General features: G+C 40.8%; 2 pseudogenes; one reads left to right on the top strand and one right to left on the bottom strand.

Moving 5' to 3' along the window:
- Positions 1-335: 335 nt before the first annotated feature.
- Positions 336-1299, bottom strand: LOC127184737 (stathmin-like; annotated as a pseudogene).
- Positions 1300-11420: 10121 nt separating this feature from the next.
- On the top strand, positions 11421-11539 carry LOC127186077 (uncharacterized; annotated as a pseudogene).
- The last annotated feature ends 6521 nt before the right edge of the window (positions 11540-18060 follow it).

Raw genomic sequence — 18060 nt, 5'->3', positions numbered from 1 at the left:
CTTCAAGGCTGTCAAATACAAATAGCCAAAACACTAAGAATGTAACATTTATATAATTTCTGATTGTGTCATGGTTCTTCTTGCTATAGGTAGTTTATTGTATACATGTGTAATAATATTAATGTATATGTAAAAATAAAAAATGTTTAATTAATAAAAAAATTTAATATGTTTTACTATTCAACAATTAATACCTTTCTTAGAAAATAGAAGGCATGGAAGTAACATCGTGTATGTATGTGTTTTCTATGTATGTATCTAAGTTGTTGCTTTTCTAGCACGTTGGTGGTTGCTAGTACATGATTAGATTCCAATTTGTATTTTTTTTTCACTAACAGCACTGTGCAGTTTATTAATCATTCAAGTACAATAGCATCTGGTGAGATTGGGACAGAATTGGGATGGCAAAGTAAACAGACATTCAACATCTAACAGGTTGGAAGAAGCCACTACGTACTTGTCACAAACGTCTTCCACAGTCAATACAGTACTAGCCATTAACCCAGCCCCGAGGGTGCTGAAGTGGGAAAGATGCAATGAGAAAAATAGCTACGTAAGAAAGACCAACACTTTAGAAAAGAGTAAAACACTTTCAGTTTCTCCCCTTGAGCCCCTAAAACATCTCACGGTCTGGATCTACCTATATAGTCCTACATCAGCTTCTAGAATAGTTGTTAGGAGGGAAAAAGGAAATGACACTGGCCAGTACAGTCTTTGGATATTTAGGAAGGGGTCGGGGAGAAAGTCAGTTCTCGGAATGCATTAGTCAGCCTCAGTCTCATCCGCAGGGTCTTTGGATTCTTTGTTCTTCCGTACCTCTTCCACGTGCTTGTCCTTCTCCCGCAAACGCTCCAGCTTAGCAGTCATTTGCGCCTCCCGGTTCTCTTTGTTGGCCTCCATTTTGTGGGTCAGCTTCTCCTCTGTCATCTTGCTGAAATTGTTATTCTCCTCAATGGCTTTCTGGAGCACTTCTTTTTCATGCTCCTGCTTCTCAGCGAGCTGCTTCAAGACTTCCGCTTCATGAGACTTGCGTCTTTCTTCTGCAGCTTCTTATTTCTTCTGGATTTCCTCCAGGGAAAGGTCTTTTTCCTTTGGGAGGGGACAGGAGGAAGTCGGGGACAGCCTCCTTTGACCGCGGGCTGAGGATCAGCTCAAAGGCTTGGCCTGAGGCCCACTTCTCCAGCTCCTTTACCTGGAATGTCAGAAGATGCCATGATGGACAGAAGACAAGAGACTGGCTGTGCACTCTACACAATCCAATGGCAAAGAAAGCCCTGTTCGGTCCCAGCAGCCTGGCCACACTCTCCCAATTTGTATTTTCATATGAAATAATGCATTTTAATTTCATGTCTGACTGACATTCTGAATGTGTCACAAATAAAGTTTCTCATGTAATAAAAGAAAAAAAAATGTTTCTCCATGTTTTCTGTCTCAGTTCTTGTCTCCAATTTCCTGACTTGAGCTCCCACCCTAACGTCATTTGATGGTGAATTGTGATATGGAAGTGTAAGTGAAATAAACCCTTTCCTCCTCAAGTTAGCTCATATGTTTTTATTGATCATAATGCTCATAATGATTTTTATTACAGTAGTAGAAATCCTAACTAAAGTATGTGTTTACATATGTTGTGTTACAAGTTGAAGCTTTGTGGTAAACTTTCAGGAAACAAGTCTACCTATACCGTTTTCAAGTATAAATGACCATTAGCATTGTTCAGTAACAATGTAATTTTAAAATAATATTTTATACTTATTCTTTGAAAATGACATATATGTATACAATATATCATGAGTATACTCTCCCATATTTCCTCTTCCATCTTCCCCCAGGACCCTCTCATTTTATCTGTGTCCCAATTTTATTACTTCCAACAAAAATAATTTTGGGTGAAGGCTTCTGAACTATTTAGAGGTAATGATATGACACATTTAAATTATAGCCAAAGTATACACACAAACTTTTTTCAAGAAGATTTTTTTCAGTTGAAGTGTAAGTTTAATTTTTTGTTTGTTTTTGTTTTTGGTTTTGTTTTGTTTTGTTTTTTTCTGAGGCAGGGTTTCTCTGTGTAGCTTTGGCTGTCCTGGAACTCACTTTGTAGACTAGGCTGGCCTCAAACTCAGGGATCTGCCTGCCTCTGCCTCCCTGAGTGTTTGGACTAAAGGTTTACATGACTAACATCCAGAAAAGAGTAAATGCTTAGTGGTGTAAGAATTTTTAGAATGGTTATTTCAATAATTAATACGTAATTTAACTTTGCATGATTTTTATGTGATTATCTGTAAACTATTGATTTCATTTAAATATTTTTATTAATTCTTTGAACACTTCATAATACATGCAATGCATTTCGATGATATTAACTCCTCTACTAACTCTTCTCTCGGGTGCCTCCCAGATTCACCACCCTTTTCACTCCCAACTTCATGTCCCCTAGAATTATGGATGATTAAAAAAAGTCATAAAGAAACCAACTTTTTAATAAACATTATACATTATGTATATAATTGTATATACAAATCTCATGAAAAGCACCTATATACGTATATATAAAATTGATGTGGGATACTTCTTCTTCAGTTGGCAGGAATGTCCCAGAGATCCACAGACAATGTAGTGCATTCTATTGCCATTTTTCTTCCTTGTCCATCATAACTTGACATGGCTCTGTTGCTGAAGACAACATACAATTTAGTTGCAAGAAATGGAACAATAAAGCGGGTACTGAGCTGGAGGTATCCGCTATATTGGCTAGCTTTCCTAGTACCAGAACATGCTTTGCAGGCTTGTAAGGGAGAAAAGTCATCAATAGTCTTATTTAACTGTGAACCCTATAAGCCACATTAACCAATGCCTTAGCAGTAAATGCCCAGATTACAATAATGATATGGACATTACAGGAGTAACCAATTACTTTCTCATTGGACTTAAGCCTCACTTCACAAGAGGAAACATACACTTGGTACTGTAAATCTGGCCAAGAACCCATGACTGGGGAGCTCATAGGCCCCAAGGGCAAACCAGTTAGTATTATTCTGCTAAATGAACATATTCTCAAACTGCCCTCTAAATACCTAAATAGGTCAGTGTGGCTTCCAGACCATATCAGAGAGTTTTCTTTGTTCAATGGATAGCAGTTATGTGGCAACTCACAACTGGTCAAAATGCAGAGATCAAATGCTAGTGGAATGCTCAGCCATAAATAGGATATCTATATCCAATCCCTTCCATGCAAAGGGTCAGGGAACATCTCAGAAAAGAAGACAGAAGATGTCAACATTTATAGGTCATAAAGAACCAGCACCAAAATATTTTCAGGACATGACAGGGTCGTGGTTCTCATAGCAGCTTTGGTTTCTTGTACAAGATCAAACTATTTAACAATTAAGCATAGAGGAGCTCATCAGCTCCCATCCTTAGCTGAGGAGCTATTGGCAATTAGTTGCTGTTGGGGGAAGGAGAGTCAGTTATCTTTAAGGGTATTCTCCTGGTGGGTCAATTACATTCCAGAGGGTGGCCACACACCCATATGTATACAGGCAGCAAAAATTGGAATCAGTGGGCTATAAAAAATATGCACAGGTAAGCCAAAAACCCTTGTGTGACATACTTTATGATATTGCCTTATCATAATGATCTTGAATAGAACTCAGAATATTTCTGAGGTGTGCCTATTTTACATAGAATAATGCCTTATGAAACAAACAGGTAGTTTCACGAAAGAGTAATCAGGGTGGCCAACTTTAGATATGGCAAGAAGGCTTCTTTGGGAAGAAACAATTGAATTGAGGTCTAAAAGATAAAATGAAATTGGTTATGCAAATGCCATAATAGCACTTTAAGCAGATGGGCCAGTGTTTGTAAAGTCTCTGAAGCAGAAAAATGTTTAGCATCCTATAGGAACTTTAAATAGCAAACTGTGAAGTAGCATATTACACCAGCTGGAAGACCAAGGTGTGAAATGTTGTTGGAACTGGGCCGGCCTTCTAAGGCTGTGGCATAGAGTTGCAAATGATATAGGAAGTTATTGAGCAAGTAATATATCCTAGATCATATTTTCATTGTTTAAATTTAAATTTATGAGCTTATATCTTACCATGGAGCTTTAGCTAGCTTTGAACTTATGATCTTCCTGTCTCTGCCTGCTGTCCCAGTATGGTCTACTGAGTGTTAAGAGTACAGGTACATGCCACCAAGCCTAACTCAATATTGTGTTTTAGATATATACTACCAGATTGGACACAGTGCTGTAGTCTTGGAGAGAGATGTTATCGTACCGTAAGGTGGATTTATTGGGGCACTATTAATTAGTTTCCTTGTTTCAATGACAGAATATCTGATAGAAATAACTAATGTACAGATGATGTATTTTGTTCATTCACTTCTAGCAAACACATCCAACTTTTGACATATTAACAAGATGTTGTCCACAAAGTTTATGCTCAAGAGTTGCCCAATCAAAATACAATTTTACTTTCATAACCAACCTCATGATTGTTTAAGTAACTTTACAGTTTTATGTTGGACCCTAGTCAAAGCTATGCTTGGGCACTTGTGGCCTAAGGGGGACAGGAGGGACAGACCTTGTAGGGGATACAGTCTATCAACATAGAGAAGTTGGACGGAACGGATAGATCTGTGGTGTCAGGAGCTTGTAACATCTTGGAAGACTAGGATGCAGAGAGCACAGTCTGAAGTGACTGCAAGCCAAAAGTCTAAAGCTTGTCCTTATGTTATGCATTTGTCACCTAAGCCCTAGGTTGAATATCTCTCCATAACCTCCAAAACCAGTACCACTTGCTGAGTGTTTGAACACATATGCCTGTGGAGGACATTTCATATTAAAACCATGATAGGGATAAAGAAATGGAGACACTTAAGGTACATCAATAGGAGTGGCTTTTTAGATTGGCTATAAGTGGTTGGGGAAAGGAGGAATCAAGGTGACTATTTCTAAACTGATTTTCTGGGTGAGAAGTGATAGCACTTATAAATAAACAAGAAAGACAGGTAGGAGAAGATATATTTTGGTTAGGAAATTAAGTGTTCCACTTTAAACATATCAATTTTGTGATGAAAACATAAAAAGACTTTAGATATATATGAGTTGTATATATTTACAGAATTCCACTGGCTGATGATAAAATTATTACTTATCACCAAAATGACAGTATTTTAATCTAAGGGACTACATGAGGTCATTTAGGAATAGTATATATGGAGTGACTAATGAAGTCAGTTTGGGACAGATAAGTGAAAATTAGGTAGAAGAAAAGACAAATAAGATAAATCTATGAGGAACCCCCACATAAATTAGAATGTGGGGGCTAGAGAGAAGGCAAAGAAGTTAAGAGATCTATCTAGGTGTCCTTGAGAACCTTGATTTTGTCCCAGCACCTATGTCCAGTGCTCACAACTACCTCTAACTCTACCCTGAGAGGATCTAATGCTTTCTTCCAGCCTCCAGGAGCACTTGCATATGTGTGAGCATATAGACACACATATAAATATAAATAAAAGTGTGTGTGTGTGTGTGTGTGTGTGTGTGTGTGTGTGTGTGTGTGTGTGTGAAATTAGATTACAGGGATGAGGAAGTTGAAGTCAAAGGCAGATGGAAGCCCCTTCCCCGAAATTCTTTGTTTAACTGAATTCTGATGGTCTCAGTCGGTATGAAGTTTTGCTTTTAAAGATGTCTCCATCTTTATCTAAACCTGAGCCAAGTACTCAGCAATAGTGTATAGCTGCTCTGAAAGTGGTGGTAAGGTATGCAGCATTCAAAAATCATCATGAGTGTTTTAGAGAGCTTTCAGATGCCTATGAAGCTCCATATGAACGTCAAGTAAACTTATGCCTAATGAAATCCTTGTTCCATGTTGGCTAGGTGAACGCCAACAAACTGTTACTGTGGGGAACTTGGAGGAGCCCTGAAGACTTATGAGGGCTTACTTGTTTTTTTTTTCTCTTCTGTTTCATTCCACCATATTCATAGAAAAATTTACATTTCTAACTGTTACCCATTGACTTCCTTTGCAGACCATATCACTGGCTTACTGTTTAAATTGTGCTGCTATAAAGTCCTTGGACCCAAGTAGCCCTGGTGAACAAAAAGAACTATGGGCCACCAGGCCTCCCCATGCAGGGGATGTGGTCAAATATGGGGCACCAGAGTTCATGTGAAAGTCATACCCCACTCTCCACTCAACTGTGGAGAATGTCCTGTCCATTGGCTAGATCTGGGTAGGGGTTCAAAATTTACTGCACTTATTGTCCTTGGCTGGTGCCGTAGTTTGCGCCAGATACCTGGGCCCAGATCTGCCTATCTTAATATTCTTCTTATAGGTTCCTAGAACCTTCTGGATCCTTCTATTTCCCATTCTCCCATGCTTCTCTCACCTAGGAAGGATAGCAGGCTACCAAGAAGAGACTTGATACCCTATGAACATATACAGGGGGAGGAAGTCCCCTCAGTCACAGTCATAGGGGAGGGGAGTAAGGGGAAAATGGGAGGGAGGGAGAAATGGGAGGATACAAGGGATGGGATAGCAATTGAGGTGTAATATGAGTAAATTAATAAAATATATTTAAAAATAAAATAAAATAATTAAGCAATTTGGCAAAAAAAAAAAGAGAACCATGAGCACGGTAAATGTCATGTTGTAGGATGCTAAGGTAACAAGAGGGACAACCTTATTGTTTAAAAATGGCTAGAGGGGCTACAGTCACTAGGAATGCTGGCTACTCTTACAAAACACCTGGATTTAATTTCCACCACTCACATGGGAGGTCACAGCCATCCATAACGCCAGTTCCTGGGTATTCTGACCTCTGTGAGCATCAGGTGTGTGTGTGGTTCACAGACATGTGAAAGCAAAGGAAATACATACATAAAATAACAAAAATTCTAATATTTAAAAAAAAAAGCATCAGTAAGAATGAGAGATGAAGTGCTTCTCTGAAGTATGCCAATCGGCGCCTTGCGCTCACACAGTTTGATGTCCTGGATGGGATAGTAGAAACTGTCACAGTTATAATATCCTGATTGCTCCTGCTGCTTCAAGCATGAGAGTCAAAGAAACCTGAGGACTTATAGAAAAAAATGAAATTACATAGCTGAGTCTGAGCAGTGCCAGAAGTTGAGACTAGAGCTGTTTCTTAGCAGAAATTGGGTGTATCAGGCATTTTAGATGTGAGCAGGGGCAAGTTAAAATGAAAATGAAAAATCTTTTGTCTCTATATTAGGTATTTCCAGAAGCAGTATATTTTTATAACTAAAAGAAATTAAGAACTTCAAAACTTTAAATGTGGGAGAAAGTGGTGTTGATAATGATAAAATTAAGTGAGGCTCAGTCTTCACTGATTTTACCTGAGAAGTGGGTAATGGAGAACAGAATCCACATCAGAGATTTTATAGTGCCTATGTTTTAACTTTTGTTTACTAAACCCTTTCCTTTGCTATCATCTCTGACCTTAGATCTCTGAGATTTAATTAATGCAAATTGGGTTTTTTTAAAAATTAATTCAGAAATAGCCAACCACTTAAAACTAATTTTCTCATTGAACCACATATTTTTCAAGTAGAAATCAAACATGTGTTGGTGACTTACAAGCCATGCACTGATTAAAAGGCACAGGAAAAAAATTAAATGTCTACTTGAAAAGTATATGCTTGGTTTCTTATAGGCCTGACATGACATCTTTAATTGCTTAAATATGATTTAGAATAAACAGCTATTTGCTATTATTTACAAGGTAACTCACAGTTTCTCAGTATGGTTGTTCCTCAGCTCAATGTCCTTGCAAGAGACATTGGTTCCAGGATTGACTCATTGATACTGAAATCTGTTAATGCTCAAATTCCTTATGTAGAAAGCATGGTATATTTTCACAGAGCCTATCTTCATCCTAATGTTCCTTATGTCATCTCTCAAGTACATATAATATACAATGCAACATAGAGAATTGTTCTTATATTGTATTACTTAGAGAAAAATAATAAATTGTACATGGTCAGTGTAAATGCAATTCCCCCTTTTTATGAATATTTGGCATCCCCACTTAGTTGAATTCACGGATTAAATATCTGTCAGTACAGAAGACTGAGTGAATACTGGCTGAAATGACATGACAATGCAATCCAAATGGTGAGCAATTGATTTTAAAATTGTGGATACAGATTTTCATAAAAGAAAATCCCAACTTCCTAAACTAAGATAAAATAAGCCTCCCAAATTTGGACTGTCAGCTTGGGACATGTATGATTTCCACAGTCTCAGAGCTAGGAAACAGGAAGAATTTTGAAAAATATACTCTCCTTGAACTATTAGCAAGAGATATAAAAGTACTGTAATATGTGTTTTTAAGTGGTACAGGGTAATAATGGTTTAAAAGATTAAAAGAATACTAGTCAGAAAAATGAGTATTAAGGTAACATCTAGAGAATCAGGTACTCGTGTAAGGGAGATTATTTAAGACTGCCGAGATGCTGGGACTAAATACTATACATGTACTGGTTAAAGGATCAGATTTGTTCTTCCCCACCTCATGGTTCTGGAGGCTAAAAGTGCAGGATCAAAGATCTCACTGTTTGTGTTTCTCCTGGGGGGAGGGTTATTCTGGGTAGTCCTGGGAATGATCTACAATGGTTACAGTTTTGTTTTTTAATGAGACTGTATATTACATGTATAGAAACTCAATGTGAAAGCATAAATTGCAAGCAGTAGGTAGATAAGTAACAAATAACATCAAATTGAGTGTTTAAGATACCCAGCAGAACTAGAGGAGCCCCATTGCAGCCACAGCCTTTGACTAGACTTTCTGGCAGAGACCTAAGCAGAGTACAGTGTCCCTTCAGGTGACGCTTCCAAGGAAAAGAACAAATGACAGCTGGAAAGTAATATCATCAAATTAGGACTTAAAAACATCCAGCAGAACCCAACTGAGGAAACTGAGGCAGTCAAATAGGTCCCAATTGACCTTCTCTTCATGATGAGTTTCCGCGGGGCTGAGATTTCACCTGGTCTCTCCCACTGTAGGCACATTTACTCATTAAAAAAAAAAACTTCCGTATGTGCATGTTTTGCCTAAATGAATGCCTGTACACCCTGTTTGCCTGTTGCACATTGAAGCAGGAAGAGAATGTTGGCTTCTCTGAAACTGGAGTGACAGATGACTGTGAGCTGATATGTGGGTCCTGGGAACTGGAACTGAGTCCTCTGCAAGAGAAGCCAGTACTCTTTACTGCTGAGCCATCTCTCTTCTCTCACCACAAATACACTATAGGCCTTATCATGCCCTGGTAGACAGCACTAACCGCTGGTTCACCTTCTAAGAAACAATGTTGGTCCTTTTAGACTGCTTTCCTCCTTGTCTAGAGTCAGGAGGACACGCCCTTCTCCAGACAAGGGGCCTTGGAGGAGACTCTGAAGCAAATGTCCTTGGATCTGTAATGAGGAGAAGGCAGTCCTGATTCCAGAGCCAAATTACCAGTGTGATCAAAGAGCATTTGGAAATTTACCAGGATAATGTACATTGTACCTTTTTTCCTGGCTTGTATACTGCTGCCTTCTCCCCATGTCCTCTCACAGCCTTTCCTTGAGTGCACCTAGGGAGAGAAAGTGAGCCCTTTGGTGGAACTTCTTATAAAGACTAGTACTAGCCAATCTGGGTTCTTCCCTTATGACTCATTTAAACTTAATTACTTCTATAATGGTCCTATTTTGCAATACAGTCACACGGGGGTTAGCCCTTCAATATTTGCATCTGGATACGATCTGGACATTCAGTGCACAACATGGTCCAAAAAAGGAGTGGACAGAGGAGCAACTTCATTGTGCGATGCTGGGGACAGGCTGTGGTGAGGTGTCCTAGTTCTTTTTGGATCCAACTGGAGCTCTTCAGGTCAAGGGAAACAATTTTCCTTCCCTATGCCCCACTGGCAAAGGAAGCTTGAGCATGGGGGAACAAGCAGCCCATACTTAAATAAGTACATGCTGTGAGGACAAACTGTAGCTGAGCTCGCCCCTATCCCTTGCCAGAGATAAATGAGCCAGAGACCATGGGGTCAAGCATCACCAACTTGGAGACTGGCGCCACTCTAAAAAGTGACAAGGAAAATGTCATGACTATCCCTTAGATAACGCTTAGAGAGGACATTTCTCATTCTTTAAGGGATGAGTCCAGAAGTAAGAAAACTGCAAACCAGTACAACTTCCAGTTTCCTGGAAGGGCTTGAGTGGCAAAAGTCTGGAATGTTATAGAGGCCATTTTAAGATATTGCCTACTGGTAGAGCACGCAAAGATACAAGAGATCATAAATGTAGAAGTTGTTGTTTATTTGATTTTTTTTAAAATCTTACTTCCCAGCACTTTTTAGCCATGAGTCTCTTCTTTTACTACTTATCCTATTTTTTTTCCTTTGCTGTGATAACTAAGACCAAAAGCACCTGAAAGAGAAAGGGTTTATTTCAGCTTACAAGCTATAGTTCACAATGAAGGGAACTCAGGGCAGGAACTCAAGCCAGGATTCTGGAGACAGAGACAGAAGTAAAGATCATAGAGAAATGCTATTTACTGGTTTTTCTCCTATGGCTTACTCAGCTTGCTTACTTATAGCAACCAAGACCACCCTTCCAGGAGTGGCATTGCCCACAGTGGGCTGGGCCTTTCCCCATCCAACACTGATCAAGAAGTGCTCTACAGATTTGCCTATGTGAGAATCTGATGGAGAAATTTTCTCAGCTGAGATTCTCTCTTCTTTGATGATGACTCTAACTGTGTCAAGTTGCTTTAAAACAAAACAAAAGAAAACAAAACAGCAAATCTAACCAGTATTCCACTGTTCACTTGAAGGAGAAAATTCTATTATTAAGGCTGAGAGTGGCATTTGTCCATGGATATCTGACAAAAATATTTAGAATGATTCATGAATCTAGTAAAGGGACTATTAAGGAAGAGTGGATAGTTGATAGAGGTGAGAGGAGAGAAGAAAATGAGGTTAGGGCAGAGAGTTACCCCCACATACTTCTATGAAGCTGTCAAAGAACAAAATTAATCCAAAAAAAGATAATTTATAAACCACAGATATTTGACCTGGAGAGTTTTTTTTTCCCCCTGTGGGGATGACCTGAGGACAAGGGACTACTTTACAACATCGCTGACTTCTATTCATTAGATGACTGTAATGTTGCTACCCAATTGTGACTACCAACACATAACTGGTATTGTTGAGGATTGATGGCTGCTAGTCCTAATAGAGACTGTGCCTAGATAAGATAGCAATAATTCCTATAGTTAATTGGAGCATTAAATAAAGCTCCAATACTAGGCTAGAGCTAAAAAAGAAATGTAATATAATATGCCACAGGAAAATGTCAAACCAATGTGAGTCAGTTTCTCACTAAAAAAGAGGATTAAAAATATTGTTTCCTGCCCATAGAGGTGTTGCAGATGTGACTTCTCATCAGTAGGTGGCAGAGAGGAGAGAGACTATGTCTCTGCGTTCTGACTTGTGAATATCTGAATGATTCATCAATAGCCTAACATTCCCTGACAAAAGTTAGCCTGATATCACTTAGTCCAGCTTCAGGGGGCCTGGACAGGGAGCAGCCTGAGAAGACCATCAGTCTGGCACCAGGCAGGCCCTGATGGGCACGCAGAATGGAATGCAGGCCAGAGATTAGTAGAATCCCACTTGGGACCATGAGCCCAGGACAGGAGTGAGCCTAAGACAGATGGCCACTCCTGCGGGCTGGGTGAGAAGCAAGCCTGAGAGGACCACCAGACCTGAGCCATGTGGTCCAAACAAGGTGCTAGCCTGAGATAAACATGAGTAGGGTACCAGGGGGCAGCGGGGGTGCAGGTGCGGGCAGCTGGGGGGCCAGCGAGAGCAGGCCATGCTCTAGATGATCCCTGCCAGGCACCATAATAAAGGAGTGACAGGGGCATAGCACTCCTGAGACCATTCCTGAGACGACCCCAGACACTCAGAGACCCTGAGCACCACTAAAATGAGCAAGTAAGTGATGGAGAAATGGAAAAGAATGAGAAACAGAATGATGTAGGCACAGTGAAGAGAGGTAGAACTGAAGACCTGAGGGTATGGAGGAACTGACTGATGTGAGTAGTCAGTGATGCCATCTGGGACCATGACAGGGTTCTGGCATGTGCTGCCACTGGGGTACATGTCTGGGTCTGTAGCCCTACAGCAATATGGATCTGTTATGATCAAAGACCAGGGTGATGTCTCTAGTCTGGGATGCCACCCTGAGACATGTTGATGCCTTAGGGCTATACAAGAGTGGCCCCACCCTTCACCTGGCCTTCATAAGACAGCAGACCTTACAAGCATGAGGGCAAAAGGGCTGACCCCACCCTTAGCCAGCATCAGTACTTGGGAGAGAGAAACCCCCGCACTGCACATTTTGCAAGTTGTTGTTGACTGGCCCTGAGAATGGGAGCATGGGAGAGCTGGCCCTACCCCTCCTTTCCCTGTAGTGACTTGGACAATGAAGAGATACTCTCCTCCACCTTTACCCCTCACTACCTTCAGGTGGGAGACCTGGCCCTGGGATCATGAGAGCAGGAGAGTTGTCCCTGCCTGCCACATTCTTTGGCTCTTGGGAGAACAGGCCCTGTACTTCACCTGAGCAGCATAGTAGAGCTGACCCTGATGCAAATAGTGGCAGTAAGTTGGCCCAGAGGGTATGCGCACAGAACTGGCTCTGCCTCATGTCTGTTGTGTAGCAGTGTGGGACCAGGTAGAGATGCTCTTTTCCACCCTGGCCCCTTGCCACCTATGGCAGGTGGGAGAGCTGGCCATGGAGTCATGAGACCAGGAGAGCCATCCCTGCCTCCACTTTCTAAAGCACTCTGGAAAGCCAATCCTGCATGTTGCCTGGGCAACACCTTAGAGCTGGCCCTAGATGTGGAGGTTGCAGGTGAGCCAGCAGGGAGCAGGGCATGAGCCCAGGAGAGTTGGCCCTGCCTCTTGTCTGCTGGGAAGGGGCACAAGGGAGGGAGAGACAGCCTCTCCTCCCTTGCCTTGTCCCTCACCATCTATGAGAGTAGGAGAACTGGCCATGTCCCTCACCAGCTGCGACACTTGGAAGAGCAGGCCTGGCACCTCTCCTGGGCAGCAAGGTAGAACTGTCCCTGGCTTGGCGTGTTGTTGGTGGGCCTGTACCAAGGGTGTGAGAGCCTGTGGCTGACCAGCTCAGATACTTTTCAAGGCCAGATCCAGGGCTTTGGATTGGCCCAGCCAAATTTTTAGCCCATCAATGAGCCACTGGAGTACACAAAGGGGCTTGTCCTGCAGATCCAAAACTACAGGATCTCCATGACACAGGGCAAGACAGGATATCCTAGAGGAGTCCCAATGAGGTTCCAGTATTGGTAGTGTAGCAGAAGCCAGATGCCTCAAACTAGACCGAGTCATTGCAATGAACATTTGTAAGCAAAGAAGTGTGGGAAAAGGGTATGGTATACTGTGGGACATACTGTGTCACACTACAGCTTCTATAAGAATTTTTTCCTCTGTTGTGAGGGAGGTTGCAAGGCTGGAGGGGTAGGTATGAAAGAAGCGGGCGATGAGTGAGATTGGGGTGCATGATGTGAAATTCACAAAGAACCAATAAAAAGTTCGAAAAATACTGTTCAACTAAAAAAAACCTACAATTAACTCATTACTGAATTTTGAAATACTGTCATCTGGTCAGATGGTTTAAGATATAATTGCAGTCTGCTTAAAGTGTCATATAATCATGTATGCTTATAAATGTCCCAATTTTGCTGTAATAAACTAAATTTTGGGCTAGGGTGATGGCAAGTAAATAAGAGCACTTGCACAAATATGAGAATTTATCACAAATGTAACTCAAGCACTTTGAGAGGGTAGATACACAAGGTTTTCTTTATGTAAGCCTAGCTTCAGATTCAGTGAGAGACACTGTCTCAAAGAAATAAGGTAGAGCTGGTGGAGAAATGTCTCAGTGGTTCAGATGGCACTCACATACTGACTTTTAGCCATCTGCAGCTCCTGTTTGAGGGAATCCAGTGCCCTCTTCTGACCTCTACAGGCACCAGGCACACACATGGTACACATGCACACTTGCACACGTTCAGGTAAGCACTAATATATATTCATTAAATAAACATTTAAAATATGACTTAAAAAGGTAAACTATTCCTTTTATGCACACACACACACACACACACACACACACACACACACACATTAACTATTAGGTAAGTTTATAGATTAAAGAATACCACTCAAACAAACCTAAGACCTGAGTCTTCTATGGAATTGACTTGGGAAATTGACTATTGTCTTCTTGGTTTTTGCTGTGAACACTCAAATATATGTTGGTACTTTTCCATAATTCTTCATATCTGAAAGTAGTCACAGCATCAAAAATGAATCAGTAAGAGGTCAAGAGAGTGAAAACTTAGGCCAAGCAGGATTCTCATGCTATGTCTCCTCAGTTCTATGTATCCATGAAGACTGGTAAGACATAGAAACTATTCTGCTTCCCATGGGGAGCATGCTGGACTGACTGTGGTCTCTACAGGTGTCCTTGTTATCTCTCTGTGTGTTTGTTAATTGTAGAAACTTTTGACCTTTATTAATGACAATGTCTGTTGGTGTCTTTCTGTCAATCATACCACTGTCTTGTGGTGATTGTGCAGGTGCCTTTTGAATTGTCTATATATGCCTCATCCAAATCTTTCAGTGTTGTGTATTAGGCATTAGGCAATGTAAAACTGAAACAAATTAGCGGCAGGCTCTCATGTTTGCCTTTTTTATCTTTTAGGTGCTTCAAAGTACCCCTTTGTAGTCACAGCACTTTCCTTAGAGTCCCCACACCCCACCCCACTTTCAAACTCTATTCTAATTTCACACTACATCTAAGAATTTGTAGAGGTGCTCATATTTTTGAACACCTTTTATAAATTCGTGAGATAAGAAGTGCATTCTAGTTGCCTTTTAAAGAATATAACTAAGGGGCTTCAGAGATGGCTCAGTGGGTTAAAGTAATTCCAAAGCAAGTTTGACCGCCTGGTTTTGATATTAAGAAAGATCTAGATGTCGTGGAATACATATGTAATCCTAACATTCTTAAAGTGAGATAGAAGCCATAGAATGGCTGCCCTGTGGTATGTACTAGAGCAGCGGAAATAATGAGAAACCTTGCTTCAAAAATCAAGATAAAAGGAAAGAACTAGCCTACTCTTTTTATTTACACACACACACACATGCACACGCACACACCCATGCACACGCATGCACACATACAGATACATACACATACACACATACGCATAGAGATACACACACATACACAATGCCATATGCATGGCAACACATAAACACACACTCATTCACGCACAAGGGAATAGAACTCTAAGGTACCTTACTTTTAACTATATATAGTTTTGCTTTTATTTTATTATATGTGTATGGATGTTTCACATGCACATGTGTATATGCACCTACTGTGTGTATTGTGCCCTCAGAGGCAGAAGAGGTCACCAGATTTCCTGGAATTGGAGTTACAGATGGTTGTGAGCTGTCACGTGGGAATCAAACCCAGGTCTCCTACAAGAGCTTCAGGTGTTCTTACGCACTGATTCATCACTCCAGCCCCAAGTGTACTATTATTTTTAATTGGATAAATTGCATTTTAGAAACTCTAGAACATCACTTACTTCTCGAATTCCTGTCACATCCATTTTTAAGAATGCTGTTGTCTTTCAGTCTGGAGAAATGGCTTGGTGGTTAAGAGTTCACACTGTTCTTTAAAAGCTTTGCTCTTTAGAGAACTGGAGTTTGGTTCTTAGCATCCAGGATGGGTGGTTCACAACTGCCTGTAACTCCACCTCAGTGATATTTAACATCCTTTTCTGTCCTCCATTAGTACTCATATATACATGGCACATGACTCCACACAAATACATGTAAATAAAGCTGAAAATGATAGAGAAAATAATTCTATTGTTCTTGCTGGTAGAATTAAATGCAGAGTAAGCATGCAGCTGGGTATTTCCTCTGCATGTGAGATGATAGCAGTCCGCACAGCAGGAATGTTTGAAATATTTAATAGAATTAAACTCTCATACATACACATACCTTGCCTCTAAACCAGATTATAGAACTCATACTAGGAAGTTACAGGTGACTGATGAAATTGCAATTTCCCAAGATGCTTTTCATTCTATTCTAAGTCTATATATCAATATATTTATAGGCCTCTAGAAAAGTCTCCCAGGCTAACACAATGAGTGCCCGCGAACCCTTTATCTAATGCAACATTTAAAAAACAATTCAGAATATTTTTCTTGTATATGCAAATAATTTTAAAGGAAAGCCTAGTCACACATATAGGATGCTTCCACGATATGCAAAATAGGACCTCACATATTGTCCCTGTATCCGCACAAACTAGTACAAGAGTATCACATTCTTACATAAGGTTGCATGCTTCTGTCTTTCTCACTAGATACATCCCTAGCACTCTGGAGAGCAGTAACAGTCTATTATTTATTTCTCCATCCCTTGCCTGCTATTCAGTGCCCAGCATATTGTAAATGTGCTCAGTGGGTGTGGAATAAATTTTCCCTTTTATGGGATTCAGTTTGCTATTGTGTCGTTGCTTTAGTACGGGTCTGTTTCTGAAATAGATGCTCCTTTTGGATGCATAAGTTCTTCCAGTAAATACAGACTGGGAGAGGTATAAAGTTGTAGCTGAGATGTTTAGGCCTAGGTTCTGTGAGGATGGTGCTGGAAAATATGTGGGCACAGGAAACAGTTCTTATTTAAGACAGAAAAGGCGTTTGGTGTTCTAAAGGAAGCTTTTATTCCCTGGGCCTGGTGGTGCAATGTTTGATGTCCCAGATACTAGGGAAGCAGAGACAGGAGGATTACAAATTAAAGAACTGCCAGGGTACATCACAACTTCAAGGACAAGCTGGCAATTGTTGCAAAAAAAAAAATTAGAAAAGTCTAAGACTGTTCATCAGTGGTAGAGCACTTATTTACGATGTGTATAGCCCTAGGGTGACTCTCCAGCATTGTCAAGACTGTGATGTAAATATCAGATTTTTAGTGTGTATTAACTGTGAAAAACATACTTTTCATCATGATGTGTGAGTGTGTATGTGCTCTCGAGTGTATATTTGTTGAGGTCAGAGTACAACCTAAGGTGTTGTCCGTCAGTAAACACTTAGTTTTTCGAGACACTATTTCTTTTTACTAAATTTTACTTATTCACTTTACATCCTGGGAGTAGGCCCCTACCTCCACCCTCCCCTATTCCACACAAAAGGGAGCCCCCATTATCCACCCACCTGAGCTCTTTCAAGTCACATCAGGACTGAGTTAATTCCCCTTCCCCTGTGGCCTGGCAAGACAGTCCCATTGGGGGAAGTGATCAAAAAGCAGCCAACACAGTCCATGTCAAAGACAGCCTCTGCTACCCTTACCAGTGGGCCCACATGAAACCTGAGATGCCCACCTATTATATCTATGTAGAGAACCTAGGTCTAATCTATGCATTGTCCATAGGCCCCTGTGGGCCCTGGTTATTTGGTTCTGTTGGTCTTCTTGTGGATCTCTTATCACCTCTTGGTCCTTTTATCCTTTCCTTCACTTATCCACTAGACATCCTATGCTTCATCCAATCTTTGGCTGTGAGTCTCAGCATCTGTTTCGAACCACTTCTCAGTGGAGCATCTCAGAGGACAACTCTGTTAGGCTCCCGTCTGCAAGCATAGAAGAGTATCACTAATAGTGTCAGGGGTTAGCTCTCTTCTATGGGGTGGGTCTTGAGTTGGGCTAGGCATTGGTTAAACATTTTTTCAATCTCTGTTTTTTCTTTATCCCTGCACATCTTGTAGGCAGAGTAAGTTTTGGATCAATGTTTTTGTGGGTTGGTTGGTGTTCCCCTCCCTCCACTAGGAGTCTTGCCTAGATAGAGGATGTCCTCTTCAATTTTCATGGCCCCTGATATTAGGAGTCTCAGCTATGTTTCCTCTTCATATCCTCTCAGAGGTCTATTCTGACCTAGG

The sequence above is a fragment of the Acomys russatus genome, chromosome X (genome assembly GCF_903995435.1).
Source record: "Acomys russatus chromosome X, mAcoRus1.1, whole genome shotgun sequence".
Lineage (NCBI taxonomy): Eukaryota > Metazoa > Chordata > Mammalia > Rodentia > Muridae > Acomys > Acomys russatus.
The sequence above is the reverse complement of the archived record's forward strand: the minus strand, read 5'-3'. Positions and strand labels throughout refer to the sequence as shown.